Below are 15,165 nucleotides of genomic sequence, written 5' to 3'. Positions count from 1 at the left end.
AATAGCGCCACTCGGTTCGTGTGTTGTGACCGATTCCACCAATCAGCGTGCGTTATACGGAGTGTCCACCAATCAGCGTGCGTTCTACGGAGTGAATGGATGTTCACATCGCATCGACTGAGCTCGTAACAAAGTAACAAAGGAGCGAACGCAATAGGTTGTTACACATTAGTTACAATGTTTCCATTAGGGGCAATTCGATAACAAACGATTTTGTATCACGTTGTTTGTAAACAACGGTGCGAGTTTCCCAGTTTTCCCACTTTGATATGTGTGGAGGTTTTACATTTTACACAGTTCTCGTTTTTAGCCAAGTTGACTTCTTCTCAACGGTGAGTGCTGCGAATGTTTCTGACTTTACGTTACAACGTCGAAAAGTGGTGTCTATTCGTGACGTTAGAATGATAAGGTTCTATCTCCATTTTTGTCAAAATTTAGTTTTTTTACATAATCTGATCCATTAGGTGTTTATTAATGCCTGTGTGGTGTTATTTTTTAAAATGTTCCCATTTTTGAGTTTGTAATTCATAAAATACAAAGGTTCCATCTCACAGAACATAATGGAATGTAAAAACTTTGACGCTCAATATCTCTGAACTGCCCTAAACGGAGATAGAACCTTATCAGAAACGGAGATAGAACCTTATCATTCTAAACGGAGATAGAACCTTATCATTCTAAACGGAGATAGAACCGTATCGTTCTAAACGGAGATAGAACCGTATCATTCTAAACGGAGATAGAACCTTCTCATTCTAAACTCACGTATTTTAGCAACAGCGACATACAATTTAATACACAAAATGTCTAATGAATGTGAACCGATGGATCCTTGACCGAACAATGATTGTCAACAAATATATCTTGTTTTTAAAGTTTGCTTTTTAAACTTTCAGGGAGTAGGTAAACAAAGCCCAACACATTCAGTAGTGCCATTGAATAGGTGACAACGTATGTTTAAAAATAAAGCAGTATGTTTGATTGATTTATCAGTATATTTATATTATGCAGTTTATCCTGCTGCATTTAAGTCAGTTAATAATAAGGTGACGTCTGTCTGTCTGTTGGTCAGACCTCAGACACATCATAAACATTTATCACACGTCAGGACAATGAGATCTTTGATCCACAAAGGTGTGTGTATGTTGTAAGTGTGTGTGTGTGTGTGTGTGTGTGTGTGTGTGTGTGTGTGTGTGTGTGTGTGTGTGTGTGTGTGTGTGTGTGTGTGTGTGTGTAAGTACAGCCAAATGTTTAGTCAGGTTTACATTAGAATGTTCAACCAGGCTATACTAGTCAACTAGCTACATATTATGTGATGTTTTATGTCTCTCAAGAAGATGGGACAAGGTTACTGTTGTTGATTGAGTCTGTGATATAGGCTACTTCATGCTGACTTGGGATGATATGGTGATATGATCACCATCCCCACACACAAACCTTTAACTACAGATGGTGTTTAACTTTTTGACAGTATTTTACACGGCCCGAAGTTTGCAAACTTCAAAAGGTCAAACTTAGGCCGTATGTGACGACTCAAGGGAAAAGAGCCCTGGTTTGGTTTGGCATCAGATGTTGCCACAGCTGGCTGCCTACCCACCCTGTGCCCCAGCGCAGTCATAGGCTGGGCCAGTCATCAAGCAGCTGGGTACTAGGGGGTCCACTGGGAGGGGGGCCAGGTGCCATGCACAGCCCACACTTAATTTGGGTTGCAATTCAAGAAGAAGAGGGGGCTGATGGGAGTGTGTAGGTTGGTGGGTGTGTGGTTGTGATGGATGCCCTGTCGGGGGGCGTAGGGGAAAAGGGAGGGAGGGGAGGGAGGGGAGTACAGGGGGGGCATGGAGGGATGCAACGCCATGGTGACAGGCTCGTTTATCTGTCTGCTAGATCTACCCAGGCAGTCACTATGGGAGACCGCAGATTTTGTGCCCCAGGCCCCATCTCATAATTCTCTAAAATTGTTCACCATTTCTGTTCTTCATCTACATCTCTTACTCTGTCCTTTATTATTATTTATGTTTTCTCTTTTTCCTGGATTATATACTGGTCTGCCCCCCCTACCTGGATTTTCTATCACTGTCTTCCTCTCAACCCCCTCCACTCTCTCTCTCCACTTTCTCTCTCTCTCTCTCTCTCTCTCTCTCTCTCTCTCTCTCTCACTATTTCTCCCTCTTAACCAATCTATTTTACCACAACTTTCTTTTTTCTTTCAATGTGTCTCTCTCTTCTCTCTCTGCCATCCTATCACTACAGAACGATTTCACTCTCTCTTTCTCATGCCACCATGACCTGACCCACTTGCCTGTAGCATCCTATTATCTCTTTTTCGCTTTTTAATGTATTTTGTCATCTGTCATCGTTTGCATTTCTCCCCTTTTCTTCTCTCTTGCAACTTCTCTCTATCTGTCTCCCTCTCCTTTTCACTGTCTCATTACCTATTATTGTTATCTCCATTTCCTACTAGCTGAGTGACTCTCTTGCTCCCTCAATTCTACTCTTTCTCCCCGCGTATTATTTCTCCCTCTCCCTCTCCCTCCCTCCTTCTCCCCTGTGGGACTAATAACCCAAAGTTATGAGACTTTGCAAAGGGGGAGAGATTCAGTTGACAGATGGGATTCAGTTAATAGACTAGATACCATCTCTCCGTTTACTGGTCTAAGTGCTATAAAGATGGTAATTTGCATGCCGTACAGACATAGCTAGCAGATGCTTGAATTGATTGAAAAGTACTGGTTAAGAATCCAGTGTAGACTGTTTTTAAACATGACGGACACTAGGTTTGTTTTATGTTTTACACACGTGTTTAGCTATACACTCTGTTCTTGCCTATCTTCACAGCAGGAGTGCAGCATGTAGGTCAGGGGTCGGCCCAATACGTCGATCACGATCGACCGCTGGATCGCAAAGGTTGTGTGGATAGATCGCATGGCATTGAAAAAATAACAAAAGTACGGAAAAACGAAACAAAAGTTAGCTGTCATCTATCATCACTATGGCATTTGCCACTTGATTGACGTACAGGTAAGCCAGTCTGAGATCTCATCTTTTCTAACACACGGTTCACCATGCATTCGCGGTCACCCGCGCCAACTGCAAAACACTGACGAGCTAATTACCTAGTTAGCCTTCCAATCCAGAATGGGAGGATTACTTTTTTTTTCACGATGTCATATTCGAAGTGCGTTTGTCTGATCTGCAAATCTACGATAGCTATTGCGAAGAAGGGAAATGTGGCAAAAGAGCTTCTTATCGCATCAGTCACGTTCTTGTTAAAGACAAGAAGTCATTCAAGGCTGCAGATTGCCTTTACGATGACCACCTTGCAGCCTGCCTATGCCTTGCGAGAGAGAGAGAGAGAGAGAGAGAGAGAGATTCGTGCTATGGCTCCCTATGCAGACTGGCAACTGTGTGTGTGTGTGTGTGTGAGAGAGCGTGTGTGAGCGAGAGTCGCAAAGACGGAGGGTTTGTGATGGTCTTCTCCTGTGTGGCTGTGTGACAGAGAGAGAGAAAGTGTGTTGTGAGTTTACTATGCAGACTAGGAACTGTGTGTGCACATGTTTAGGAAAGGTCATGAAAGGTGGGTCGAGTCGAAATTTGATCGAGTGCAAAGGTCGATTTTTTTTGTTTACTCACAGGGGTTCACACCTCATGGCTGAGGTAGTGTTAAGATGGTAGTTAGCCATGACTTACACCATACATCTACTAAATTGATATCTAGTATATGTTTTCATCCAGTGACTCCGTCATCGTTTTCAACACACACTCCCGTATCGCCGACCACACAATACCAAAAATTATACGGAAACTCCCTCACAGAGTTCTAGAATCTTCGCCTTCTCAGCTCTCGAATTCCTACGCCAAAGAGTCAGGACCTTGCTTTAACGTCTCATCTGAAGAATGGCACCCTACACAGGCACTGGGTCATGGGGGACCCCTCATACTAGACTAGCCTAGATGGAGGAGTGCCCCCTACCAGCCCTGGAGGAGTACCCCCCCTACCAGCCCTCCACTTCTTGCAGCCTTTCTTCTTGCATCCAAGGATCGACCAAGGCAAACCATGTATAACAGCTAAAGTGACAATGGGTGTAGAATCTCTCCTTACACTGCCAACTCGTGTGGCTCTGACTAATTCAAGGAGTAGTATCCTTTCCATCCTTTACCTACAGGAGAGGACACTGATACTGTGGAAAGGGAGGATGGAAGGAAGGAAGAAGGGGAAGGGGGCAACAGAATTATTATTATTATTATTTTATTTGTTTAAATGGCTGGTAGATAGCAACATCATTCCACAAGACCAAGAACTTGTCAGAGAAGACACACAAAGAGCAAGACGTTTCCTACAGTTGATTGATGGTGGTGTTCCAGAACACTGGGAAGTTAAGTAGGGTTTGCCTTGGTCGATCCTTGGATGCAAGAAAAAAGGCTGCAAGAAGTGGAGTGCTGGTAGGGGGTACTAGCATTCTTCTTTTTTCTTATGATGGCTTATGGATAGATGATTCACTTTCTTGGGACAAACGTATTTGTTGTAGGTCGCTTTGGATATAAGTGTCTGCTAAATGTAAAACAATCTAAATGTACATGTAGCTTTAATTTATCAGATCAGTAATAAACTTACCTCAAGAATGGGAGGATGCATCCCTGTGTGTGTTTGTGTGTATGCATGGGTCACACACACACACACACACACACACACACACACAAATGAGCCAAAGAAGGTGTATAGTACAACCAACCCACACTGGCCAGACACTGTAGACCTTTGAAGTTGTATTTACATAAATATGCAACATTTTTAAAAACTATTGTTTTCACCTGTGAGATGGTCTAATGCTGACCATCAACTGCCAATGTTAAAAAAACATTTCAACCCATATGCAATCATGTAACAACGTTAGATGATGAGCATCAAATGACAACCTTAAGTCAACATTGAAAAATAACAATCGCATAATGACGTCTAAGAAATGTGGTAATTCCAACATGTTACTAACCAACAACAGCTATCAAAAAAAATCTAGCTCACTCTCACAACGGCTGTGCATCAGTTTCGTTAGTTTTTGTTTGTCGCATAACAGTGACACAATATACAACGCCCATGGGGAGTTATTACAACCATTAGAAAACTTGAATGTTACATATTGCGCCTTTAAGGCTGTTCTAGTGTTATGCCTGTTCTAGTGTTAAGCCTGTTCTAGTGTTAAGGCTGTTCTAGTGTTAAGGCTGTTCTAGTGTTAAGCCTGTTCTAGTGTTAAGGCTGTTCTAGTGTTAAGCCTGTTCTAGTGTTATCCATGTTGAGACAGACGCAGAATATACACAGATAGGCTTGAGTACAACACACACACACACACGCACACACGCACACACACACACACACACACACACACACACACACACACACACACACACTGCTGCGCTGCTATAGGTAGCTATGTAGGGTGAAACCTGATAACCCCTGGTCCCAACCCTAGCCCTGCTGTCCAGGTGCGGGGGTAACCGGAGGCAGAGTGGCTGGGCTTGTGGTTCTGAATATTTCAGAGAGGCTAGGGTAGAGGGACCAAAGTAGCCTCCCTGCCTCCCTTCTGTCCTCCAACCCTCCCCCTCCCTTCCTCCCATCCATCCTTCCTCTCGCTGCCATCCAAGGCTTTAGGCTTGGGTTACCTGTCCTTGGCAGCATAAATCCACACAGATCCTATTGATTTATACCGAATTATACTGTGGAATTGTGCTTATCCAGCATGTAGGGAGGAACGTGTGTGGATCCTTAATTAGATTAATTAGAATTAATACATAACCATGAATGCACCCAATGAATACAATGAATCATGGGTATAGGAAGCATTGAGAATGTGGGTGGGACAATGTAAAGGGGTTCTGGGGGGGTTGTCGCCAGAACAACACAGTAGATACATACATTTCCTATATTCTGGTGCCTTTTAACAGGTGGTTTGATACTTTTATCTGGCTATACTAGCATGAGAGAAATTATGGGTACATTTTGTAATTTTATCCGGAGGAAGTGAGCAAACCAAGAGATCGTCAGCCAAAAAAAAGACAAATCTACTCTACAGACTGTAGACTACAGTACCAAATGAAAACTAGCCTCTCTCGTCCCCTTTTCACTATTTTGAGTTAAACTTAACCCTCTCAGCAGCACGGGAGCGCCGGTGCCCAAATATCATACCTTCTTTAGAAGTTCATAATTCGGAAACGGTTTGAGCTAAAGAAAAGCAGTTTCATGACTTTTTCTAGATATGTGCGTTCTACCACCCCAGTATCCTTACATTTTCCAAATCACATCAGGATTTGCAGTTTTTCTGTGTAGGAAGCAGGCTAATTTACAAGCGGCACAACCAGTGGTCGTTGTGTGTAAATAGCAGCTTGAGCATTGTAAAGAGGCAGCTCTTTTAGTAGGTAAAAAAGGCACGGCTGTTCTAGTGTTAATGCGTTTATAAAACTTGTATCTTGTTTTTTGTGAGGAGGATTCCCCCTGAAATGTGCTATTTTTGTTTAAAGTTGACTTCCCAATAGGCCGGAGGACTGGATAACCTTGTCAAAGCACGCCTTCAGTGTTCTGCACACCTTACAACACCTTCGGATTCCACCGTGTAAATGCACGTAATTATAGTTAACTGTTAATTACAGAAAGCTCCTACAACACCTAACTTTGTGACAGGCTGTTTTCACTGGTTGCAACCTTTTACAGGGATAGTGTCACAAGGGAGTTATTAACAACTTTGTGGTTTAACCCGATGGCAGATCCCTGTCGAGGCAAGCACAAATGATAAGCTACAGTTTCCCATACAGACTCATGTTGCTACTGTAAGTTCTGAACGGTTTATTTAATTAATGCATTTTTTTTTTTTCAGTGGTTCATTATGTGTTACTTTATATTAATTCCTGGCTCATAGGAAATTTCCGCCCCAATTTAACCCCTGGGTGTTACCTGTTACCAAAAAAGGGTCTACAGGATGGGGAAAATAACTCATCTGGACAACGTCATGCTTATTTGATTATATACTGGTTTTGACTTTGCAAAATTGCAATATATATATATTTCTGACCAAACTTAAAATGTTAGATTTAATGCACGGCTTGCAACATGGTTTTAACCAATCACATTTTCCCCCAAACTTGTTTTATAAAGATTAATTAATCCGCTAGGGCAATAATTACAAGGTACTGTAGCTAGATACAATATGCAATACACCCATACAGCAATGTGTAAACACATTTAAAGATCAACACAGATAGTAGGATGAAAGCATGTCGTGAACTTAGAATGATAAGGTTCTATCTCCGTTTAGGGCAGTTCAGAGATATTGAGCGTCAAAGTTTTTACATTCCATTATGTTTTGTGAGATGGAACCTTTGTATTTTATGAATTACTAACTCAAAAATGTCAACATTTTAAAAAATAACACCACAACCACACAGGCATTAATAAACACCTAATGGATCAGATTATGTAAAAAACTAAATTTTCACAAAAATAGAGATAGAACCTTATAATTCTAACGTCACGATGTGTGTCAGCGTATGTGTTTTTGTGTGTGTGTGTGTCAGTGTGTGTGTGTGTGTCAGTGATTTACGGGCACTGTGGGTTAGCTAGGGGAGGACTCGGGGTGTGGCAACATCGGTTACCGACGGTTACCCCCTGGGGTGTCGCAGGTGTCGTATACCAGCAGCTGCCAGAGAGGGAGAGGATGGAAGGTGTGTGTGTCATAATAGACACTATGTGACGTTAGAATTATAAGGTATTTTTGTCTAAATTTAGTTTTTTACATAATCTGATCCATTAGGTGTTTATTAATGCCTGTGTGGTGTTATTTTTAAAAATGTTGGCATTTTTGAGTTAGTAATTCATAAAATACAAAGGTTCCAACTCACAGAACATAATGGAATGTAAAAACTTTGACGCTCAATATCTCTGAACTGCCCTAAACGGAGATAGAACCGTATAATTCTAAGCTCACGAGTAGTGTACAGGGAGATCTCTCCATCATTCTCTCTCCCTGTCTCTGTCATGTCTCTCAATCTCTTTTCTCCCACTCGTCCCTAATCTGATGTGTATGTAGGCTATGTTTTCTCTAGTGTTGTGTGTCTGTGAGTGTGCATCCATCCACACATGTGGAAGAAGAGGTCATTCAGCTTGAGCTCCAGAGCAAGGGATGCAATCTGCCTATTTCCCCCTCCCCCCCCTCCTCCTCTCCACCGTCACCCTCTCCAAACTGATCCTTTCCTCATTCTCAATCTCTCCTTGTTTGTTTGCCATCTGTCCAGGATCACTCTGATAACTGCCAGATCAGTATCCCTTCTTTCTCCTCCTCCTACTCTTCCCCCTCTCTTTTCATACTTTCATCACCCCAGTCCCCCAGCGTTGAACCCCTATTCATCCCCCTCTCCTCTCCTTCCCTCCCAACCCCTCCCTTCCATCCCTCAATCTCTCCCCTGGGCCACTTGGAGAATTGGGCAGGTTTGTCTTTGACACGTGTGTTGGCAGGAGGTGGTTCACACACACACACACACACACACACACACACACACACACACACACACACACACACACACACCGCACAAGCCACACCCCACCGGCCTCTCTATTGTCTGTAAACTGTTCAGATGATAGGCCCCTGGCCCCCGTTCTCTCTGTGTGGGGGTGCGAGGGGGGCCCTCTTTGTCCTGCAGATTAAACACACACACACACCCCTTGACCCCATGTGGCTAACCAAGTGTTAAAAGGCCCTCAAGCAGAAAACGAGAAGGCAATTTACACTATGGCCTCAGGAGGGAGGAGAGGGAGAGTGTGTGTGTGTGTGTGTGTGTGTGTGTGTGAGACAAGAGTACTTGTGGGGGGGTGCAAGGTTGGGTCAATTCAAGACGAAAAAAAAGACTTTAAAACAAATTAAAAGACGTAAACTGTTCTCGAATTGAGACCAACTCCCATCCCTGGCTGTTTTGATACATTGACCATTTTCAACACCCCAGCAGCCCCCCATACACACTTTCTACATGTCAATATGAAACCCACACATACATACATAGGTATGTATATTATGTTAAGCACAGGGTGACTGCCTTCATTGAGAAGTCCTGACCTGCATTAGGCTAGCCGTGCCTAGAATAACACTGAGTCATTTCAGCACAGTGAGGAGCCCAGGTTGTGCATAATATGGGGGAAAGGTAAAAGGGGGTTTGAAGTGTGTCTAGGCTAAGTTGATCTGAGGCCAGGGTGTGTGTTTACACAGCGCTGCACACTTCCCCTTTACCACAGTCAACCAGAGAGGGTTGTATGAAAGGGGGGTGGAGAGACTGAAAGGGGTCGATTGACTGCTCTATGTGTGTGTGTGTGTGTGTGTGTGTGTGTGTCTGTGTGTGTGTCTGTGTGTGTGTGTGCACGCTTCTCTGACTGCATTTGGTGTAGGTTGGGAGGGAGACATTGAGGCTAAAGGCAGTGATGTAGTGGCGCTTATTAGAAAGCTCCAGTGGTCCATGTGTGGCCCGAGAAGCAGGAAGTCCACACAGAACGTCTATGTGCTGCTGCTGACTGGAGGGAGGCATTGAGTGGTTGTGTGTGTGTGTGTGTTACGGTTATGGTTATGTGTGTTATGGTTGTGTGTGTGTGTGTGTGTGTGTGTGCGTCAGTGTGAGTCTGAGTGTGTGTGTGTGTGTGAGTGTGAGTGTGTGCATGTGCGTGTGTGTTGCGTGCTGGAGGGAGACATTGAGTGGTTGTGTGTGTGTTATGGTTATGTGTGTTATGGAACTTGTGTGTGTGTGTGTGTGAGTGTGAGTTGAGCTGGACCCCCCCTCTCGTCTTTTGACCTCCTGTGTGACCTATCTGACTGGATAAAGCTGGACTATCCGCACGCAGGCCGTTAAACAGAGACACATACGTTGCTTCCTTTTACGTTGGCTTGAGTTTTTTTGTTTGGTCTATAAATTTTACGCTTGCCCATCACATGTATCAACTTGTGTGTATTGTTATGCAGCATGTGTAGCCTAATGAGATTATTGAGTGTACAGAATGTACATTCATGTGTTTTGTGTATTGTTTTATCTTTTTTATTTTTATTTATTGTGATAGAGATAGTAGAGATATGACAGGAAGTATGGGTGAGAGAGAGGAGGGATGACATGCAGGATATGTCCCCGGCCGGAATCGAACCGGGAACCCTGCGGTTACATGGTCAACGCTTAGTCCGCTACGCCACCTAAGTGCCCCTGTTTTGTGTATTGTACAGGGGTAAAGGCCCTTGCACACCAATGCATGTTTATGTATGCATAACTGTCTGTGTTTGTTCCTGTTGAATGTGAGAATGTTGTTTACGTTGTGTGCGCATTGTGTGGCTGCTATAACCCGAGTGTGTGGTGTATACATGTGAGTGTGTTTGTATACAGTATCATTGTCTTTCAGCAAACCTGTGTGTGTGTGCGCCACGTTTCTCCATGTGTGTGTGAGATTTTTCAGAGGGGGTTGGTCAGCTCAGTAGGAGCTCTCTCTCTCCAGAGGGGGGCGGGGGGAATGGGATGGGCGTGTCCTCCCAGCTGCCCGTCTGTCTGGTCGCTGTCGGTAACCCTACTTTATGAGATCAGAGAGGATTGTCTTTCAGAATGAGGCAAGCAGCTCTTCCTCCACCCCCCCACCCTCTCCCTCTTGCTCTGTCAGAGCTGCATGTGGAACTGAAACTAACTCTAGGCAACAGAGCAGTGTAGCAAGCGACAAACACTAGCGATGAAGAAGAGAGTTGTTGAAGGAAGGCAGAAGTGATAGCGGCGGCAGGACAGTTTAGCTGCAGGAGGGAGAGAGGGGAAGAGAGAAGGAAGGAGGGAAAGAGGGAGGGAGGGAGGGAGGGAGGGTGGGGAGGTCACCTCTCTAGGGAGAGGGAGTCTTTGCCTCAGCAGGACCCGGCGGCTTCTGTTCTCCTCCGTTTCATTGTGTTCTTTCCAGACTGGCCGACTGAGTTTTTTCTCTCTCATTTGATATCTTTTTTTTTTTTATCGACTGAGGTGGAACACTGAAGAGAGACCGCTTATACTGTAAGAGACTTTATCTAGAGATGATGGAGTGTATCTGTGAGTATGTGCTGCTGTATCTAGGATGTCAATAGCGTGTTTCTGTGCGTGCGTGTGTGTGTGTGTGTGCGTGTGTGTGTGTGTGTGTCCGATAGCTTTTGTCTATGTCTCTCTGTCTCTGTAAGTACTGTATCAGTGCCAGTAGTGTCAGTGTTCTGACTAAAGACCTAGGTTCTAGGCCCTGGACAATCAAGACAACTTGATGGCAGCTACTAGATTGTAATCAAGTGCAATACTGAAACACAACTGTGAACATTTCAAACCTGCAAACTGCGACACTTTAAATGAATGTGCAATAACACTATGTGCAATATGACAACCCTCGGGTACATAAGGTTCAGAGATAGGAAATGTTAGGATATTTATAGCATAGCATAGAGTACAGCACAGTGTTTTATTTGTATAGTATAGTGGATAGTGTACATAGCCTTTATTTATGTAAACCAGCTCTTTTTCCTTCTTGTTTTTAGTATTTTTTTCCTAGCACCAGGGGAGCCCCCCCTCCCAAATTTCGTTGTATGGTACCTGTACTGTATTAATTACAATAAAGACCATTCATTCATTCATTCATTCATTCAACCTTTCCCCTCCATACCGGCCCAGTTGGGTCAGGGCTATAGCCTTACCTTTCTCCCAGAGAAACAGCATGTTTCCTTCCTCTCCTTCCTTCTGTTCCTCTCTTTGCTTCGCTCATCTTCTCCTGTCATCTTTAATTCCCCTAATAGCCCGGAGGCCCCAGCTGGCCGGGGTTTTCTCTCTCTCGCTCTCTCGCTCACGCGCGCACGTGCGTGTGTGTATGTGTGTGTGTGTCGGGAGTTCTTTAGTCAAGCCGTCTTTGGATTTCCTCCCATACATAATGCATTTTACATTTTAAGGATAGCTTCTCATGGTGTCTATTTTCAAACCCCATATTGTGTATATTTTACCGTAGGACCAACCTCCCACTTTTACAGTTTCTTTTACCACAGACATCTTTTCTTTCCTTGTTGTAGGCTACTACCATGTTTCTGTCCTTGTTGTACTACTATTTTTAGTGCGTGCGTGCGAGCGTGTGCACGTGGGCGTGCACGTGTTCTCACTGGGGAATATCCAAGAGTATTGCCTCATGTTACGTTCTGCAGAGGATGGTTTTTAGCATGTAACATCCCAGAGGCGAAAATAGAAGATATCTATTCCAATCACAACTAATCTGGCAGAATATGTCTCCACAGTATGAATGTTATGTATTTTTGTAGTATGTAGTGTACTGTAGGAATATGTGCGTTTATAACATATATAGGCTACACACTTTTGACTATCTGTGTTTGTGTGTGTTCATATGTGTGTGCATGTGTCTAATTTCTCTAGAATTATTAGAAAAGTGTGAAAGAAGTGCTGCAGTGTGTTATGTCAAGTCACCATATAGGCTATACAATTTAATTACTGGCAGGATCCGAGGTTGTGAATCTGCCATCTAAATCTTTGGTCCCCCTTGCAAGGTTTATGGGTAAGGCCACAGTGTGTGTGTGTGTGTGTGTGTGTGTGTGTGTGTGTGTGTGTGTGTGTGTGTGTGTCAGTGTGTGTGTGGGTGTGTGTGTGAGAGAGAGATTAATAGGTTTGTGTGGGTTTCAGAAATAGCATGCTCCATCATTGTAACGATAATATAATAACATTCCCCTAACGCGCAATAGACTTAAGCATCATAGGAAGTTTCAGAAATGTTGGAGCACTGTGTGTGTGTGTGTGTGTGTAAATGGACTGACTTATATGGCGCCTTATTCCAAAGCGCTTTACAATGGCCTCTCATTCACCCATTCACACACACATTCACACACCAATGGGGTTTAGTGTCTTGTGGCCACTGGCCAGCCAGGGTCCAAACTGCCGACCTTGCGATCATTAGACGCTCTACCTCCTGTGCCACCGCCGCCCCTGTGTGTGTGTATGTCTGTATTCTTGCATGAACGTGTGTCTGTTTATGTGTTGGCATGAGGCTATAAGCTATATTCAAACTGTACTATATTCAAATGATACTATATTCAAACTGTACTATATTCAAATGATACTATATTCAAACTGTACTATATTCAAATGATACTATATTCAAACTGTACTATATTCAGATTATACTATATTCAAACTGTACTATATTCAGATGATACTATATTCAAATTATACTATATTCAAACTGTACTATATTCAAACTGTACTATATTCAGATTATACTATATTCAAACTGTACTATAGATTATACTATATTCAAATTATACTATATTCAAACTGTACTATATTCAAACTGTCCTATATTCAAACTGTACTATATTCAGACTGTACTATATTCAAATTATACTATATTCAAACTGTACTATTCAAACTGTACTATATTCAGACTGATGTATTGGGGCGATTTAACCAAGTGCTCCCTAACCACCAACCAACCCATAAAGGCCAGCCATCCAGTACACACAGCCTCTCCAAGCTCAGCATGTGTGTTTGTGTTGGTAGAGAGAGGAGACCTTTTGGCCTGTCAGGTCCTCATTGATTGCAGCGCAGCAAATTGACTGGAGCGTTTGCTCGTTTACCATGATGTAATTTGTACCAATTTATGGGGTGTTAGTACTGTTTTACCCTCCTCCATTGGTTTACTGCTGCAGGAGAGAGCGGTATGTATGGTGGATGTGGGGAAAAGAGGGGAGGGTGAAGGAAGGAGGGAGGGAGAGATGGAGAGAGGGATAAAGTAAAGAAGGATGGAAGAAGAGTGATACTGGTGTGTATTGACTTTACCCTCAATTGTTTATTACTGCCTATGAGAAGACGGGAGAGAGAGAGACATACAGTAGGAAAAGAGAGGGTAGTCATTTAGTGGACAGTGGGTTACAATGGATGAGGGGAAGAGACAGATGGATTTGGACAACCCATTTTGAGTCATAGACACGGCTGTTCTAGTGTCAACTGTCACTTAGATCCAACTGTCACTTTCAAATTAACCTCAAGATTCCTGTATATACCCTGTAAGAGAAGGAGTAGGTACATCATGAATTGAGAGGGAGAGTGCGTGCGACTTCCACCTCCGCCAGCCTCCACTCGTCCGCCCGCAGGCACTTTATGTGAGCCTACATCTGAAATGATTGGATAGGTAGAAGAAGCAGCTTCACTATGCTGGCGTGATTATCGCCGTAGTATATTCTTTTTCTAATCCTTTTAACCCAAAGTGCAAGGAGCTAGGAGTTTGTGAGGTCATAATGATAAGGTTCTATCTCCGTTTAGGGCAGTTCAGAGATATTGAGCGTCAAAGTTTTTACATTCCGTTATGTTTTGTGAGATGGAACCTTTGTATTTTATGAATTACTAACTAAAAAATGTCAACATTTTAAAAAATAACACCACACAGGCATTAATAAACACATAATGGATCAGATTATGTAAAAAAAAAACTCAATTCTGACCAAAAATGGAGATAGAACCTTATAATTCTAACGTCACGACTTGTTTCTTCACCGGATCATAGAAACTAGAGCGGAAGAGATGCAGACGAGGAGGAGAGGGAGAAAAGAGATGATGAGACGTAACAGAGACAGGGAGAGAGAATGATGGAGAGATCTCCCTGTACACTACTGCCTCGTATGACAGGCCACTTTTAGCAGGACAGAGAACATTTTCTTAGGCTCCCATCTCTTAAAAGAGAGGTCATATCTTGGGAGTTGTGTGTCTGTATTTTGACATTTCCCTAAGAATGAAGAATGAAACTATGCTTCATGTCTATGCCTACCCTTCCATATCCTCACCAGGAATGAATCTCAACAATGTACAACAACATGGTTGTTTGTTTAGCCTTTACTTTTCAGTCACACACAGGCATGCAGACACACACACACACACACACACACACACACACGTCACTAATAGGAACCAGGTTCAGCGTCAGTCAGCGTGAGTCAGTCACACTTCACTGTGTACAGTATGTGTGTGTCACTTCGCTGCCCGTCTGCCTAGTCAGGGCATGTCAGAGATAGGCTTGCAAGCCTGTCTGTGAGCCATAGAGGAGTGATAGATGATATCAGATACTCATTACATGATGTAAGCCAGCAAGCTTCTTCTGGGGAAGTTTGGAAAGAATGG

At 43.3% G+C, this 15,165-nt stretch overlaps 2 protein-coding genes across 2 annotated transcripts in view; both read left to right on the top strand.

The window, feature by feature from the left end:
- slc25a36a (solute carrier family 25 member 36a) overlaps positions 1 to 7,306 on the top strand; it is a 33,090-nt gene extending 25,784 nt beyond the window's left edge. Inside the window, exon 8 of the transcript XR_013937739.1 lies at positions 7,260 to 7,306. The gene's annotated coding sequence lies outside the window, so the exon portion shown is untranslated. The remainder of the gene's footprint in view (positions 1 to 7,259) is intronic.
- LOC308168653 (SPRY domain-containing SOCS box protein 4-like) overlaps positions 199 to 15,165 on the top strand; it is a 40,951-nt gene continuing 25,984 nt past the window's right edge. The window contains exon 1 of the mRNA XM_080543259.1: positions 199 to 332. The gene's annotated coding sequence lies outside the window, so the exon portion shown is untranslated. The remainder of the gene's footprint in view (positions 333 to 15,165) is intronic.

This window comes from Nansenia antarctica (genome assembly GCF_963989245.1).
Source record: "Nansenia antarctica genome assembly, chromosome: 12".
Classification (NCBI taxonomy): Eukaryota; Metazoa; Chordata; class Actinopteri; order Argentiniformes; family Microstomatidae; genus Nansenia; species Nansenia antarctica.
The sequence above is the reverse complement of the archived record's forward strand: the minus strand, read 5'-3'. Positions and strand labels throughout refer to the sequence as shown.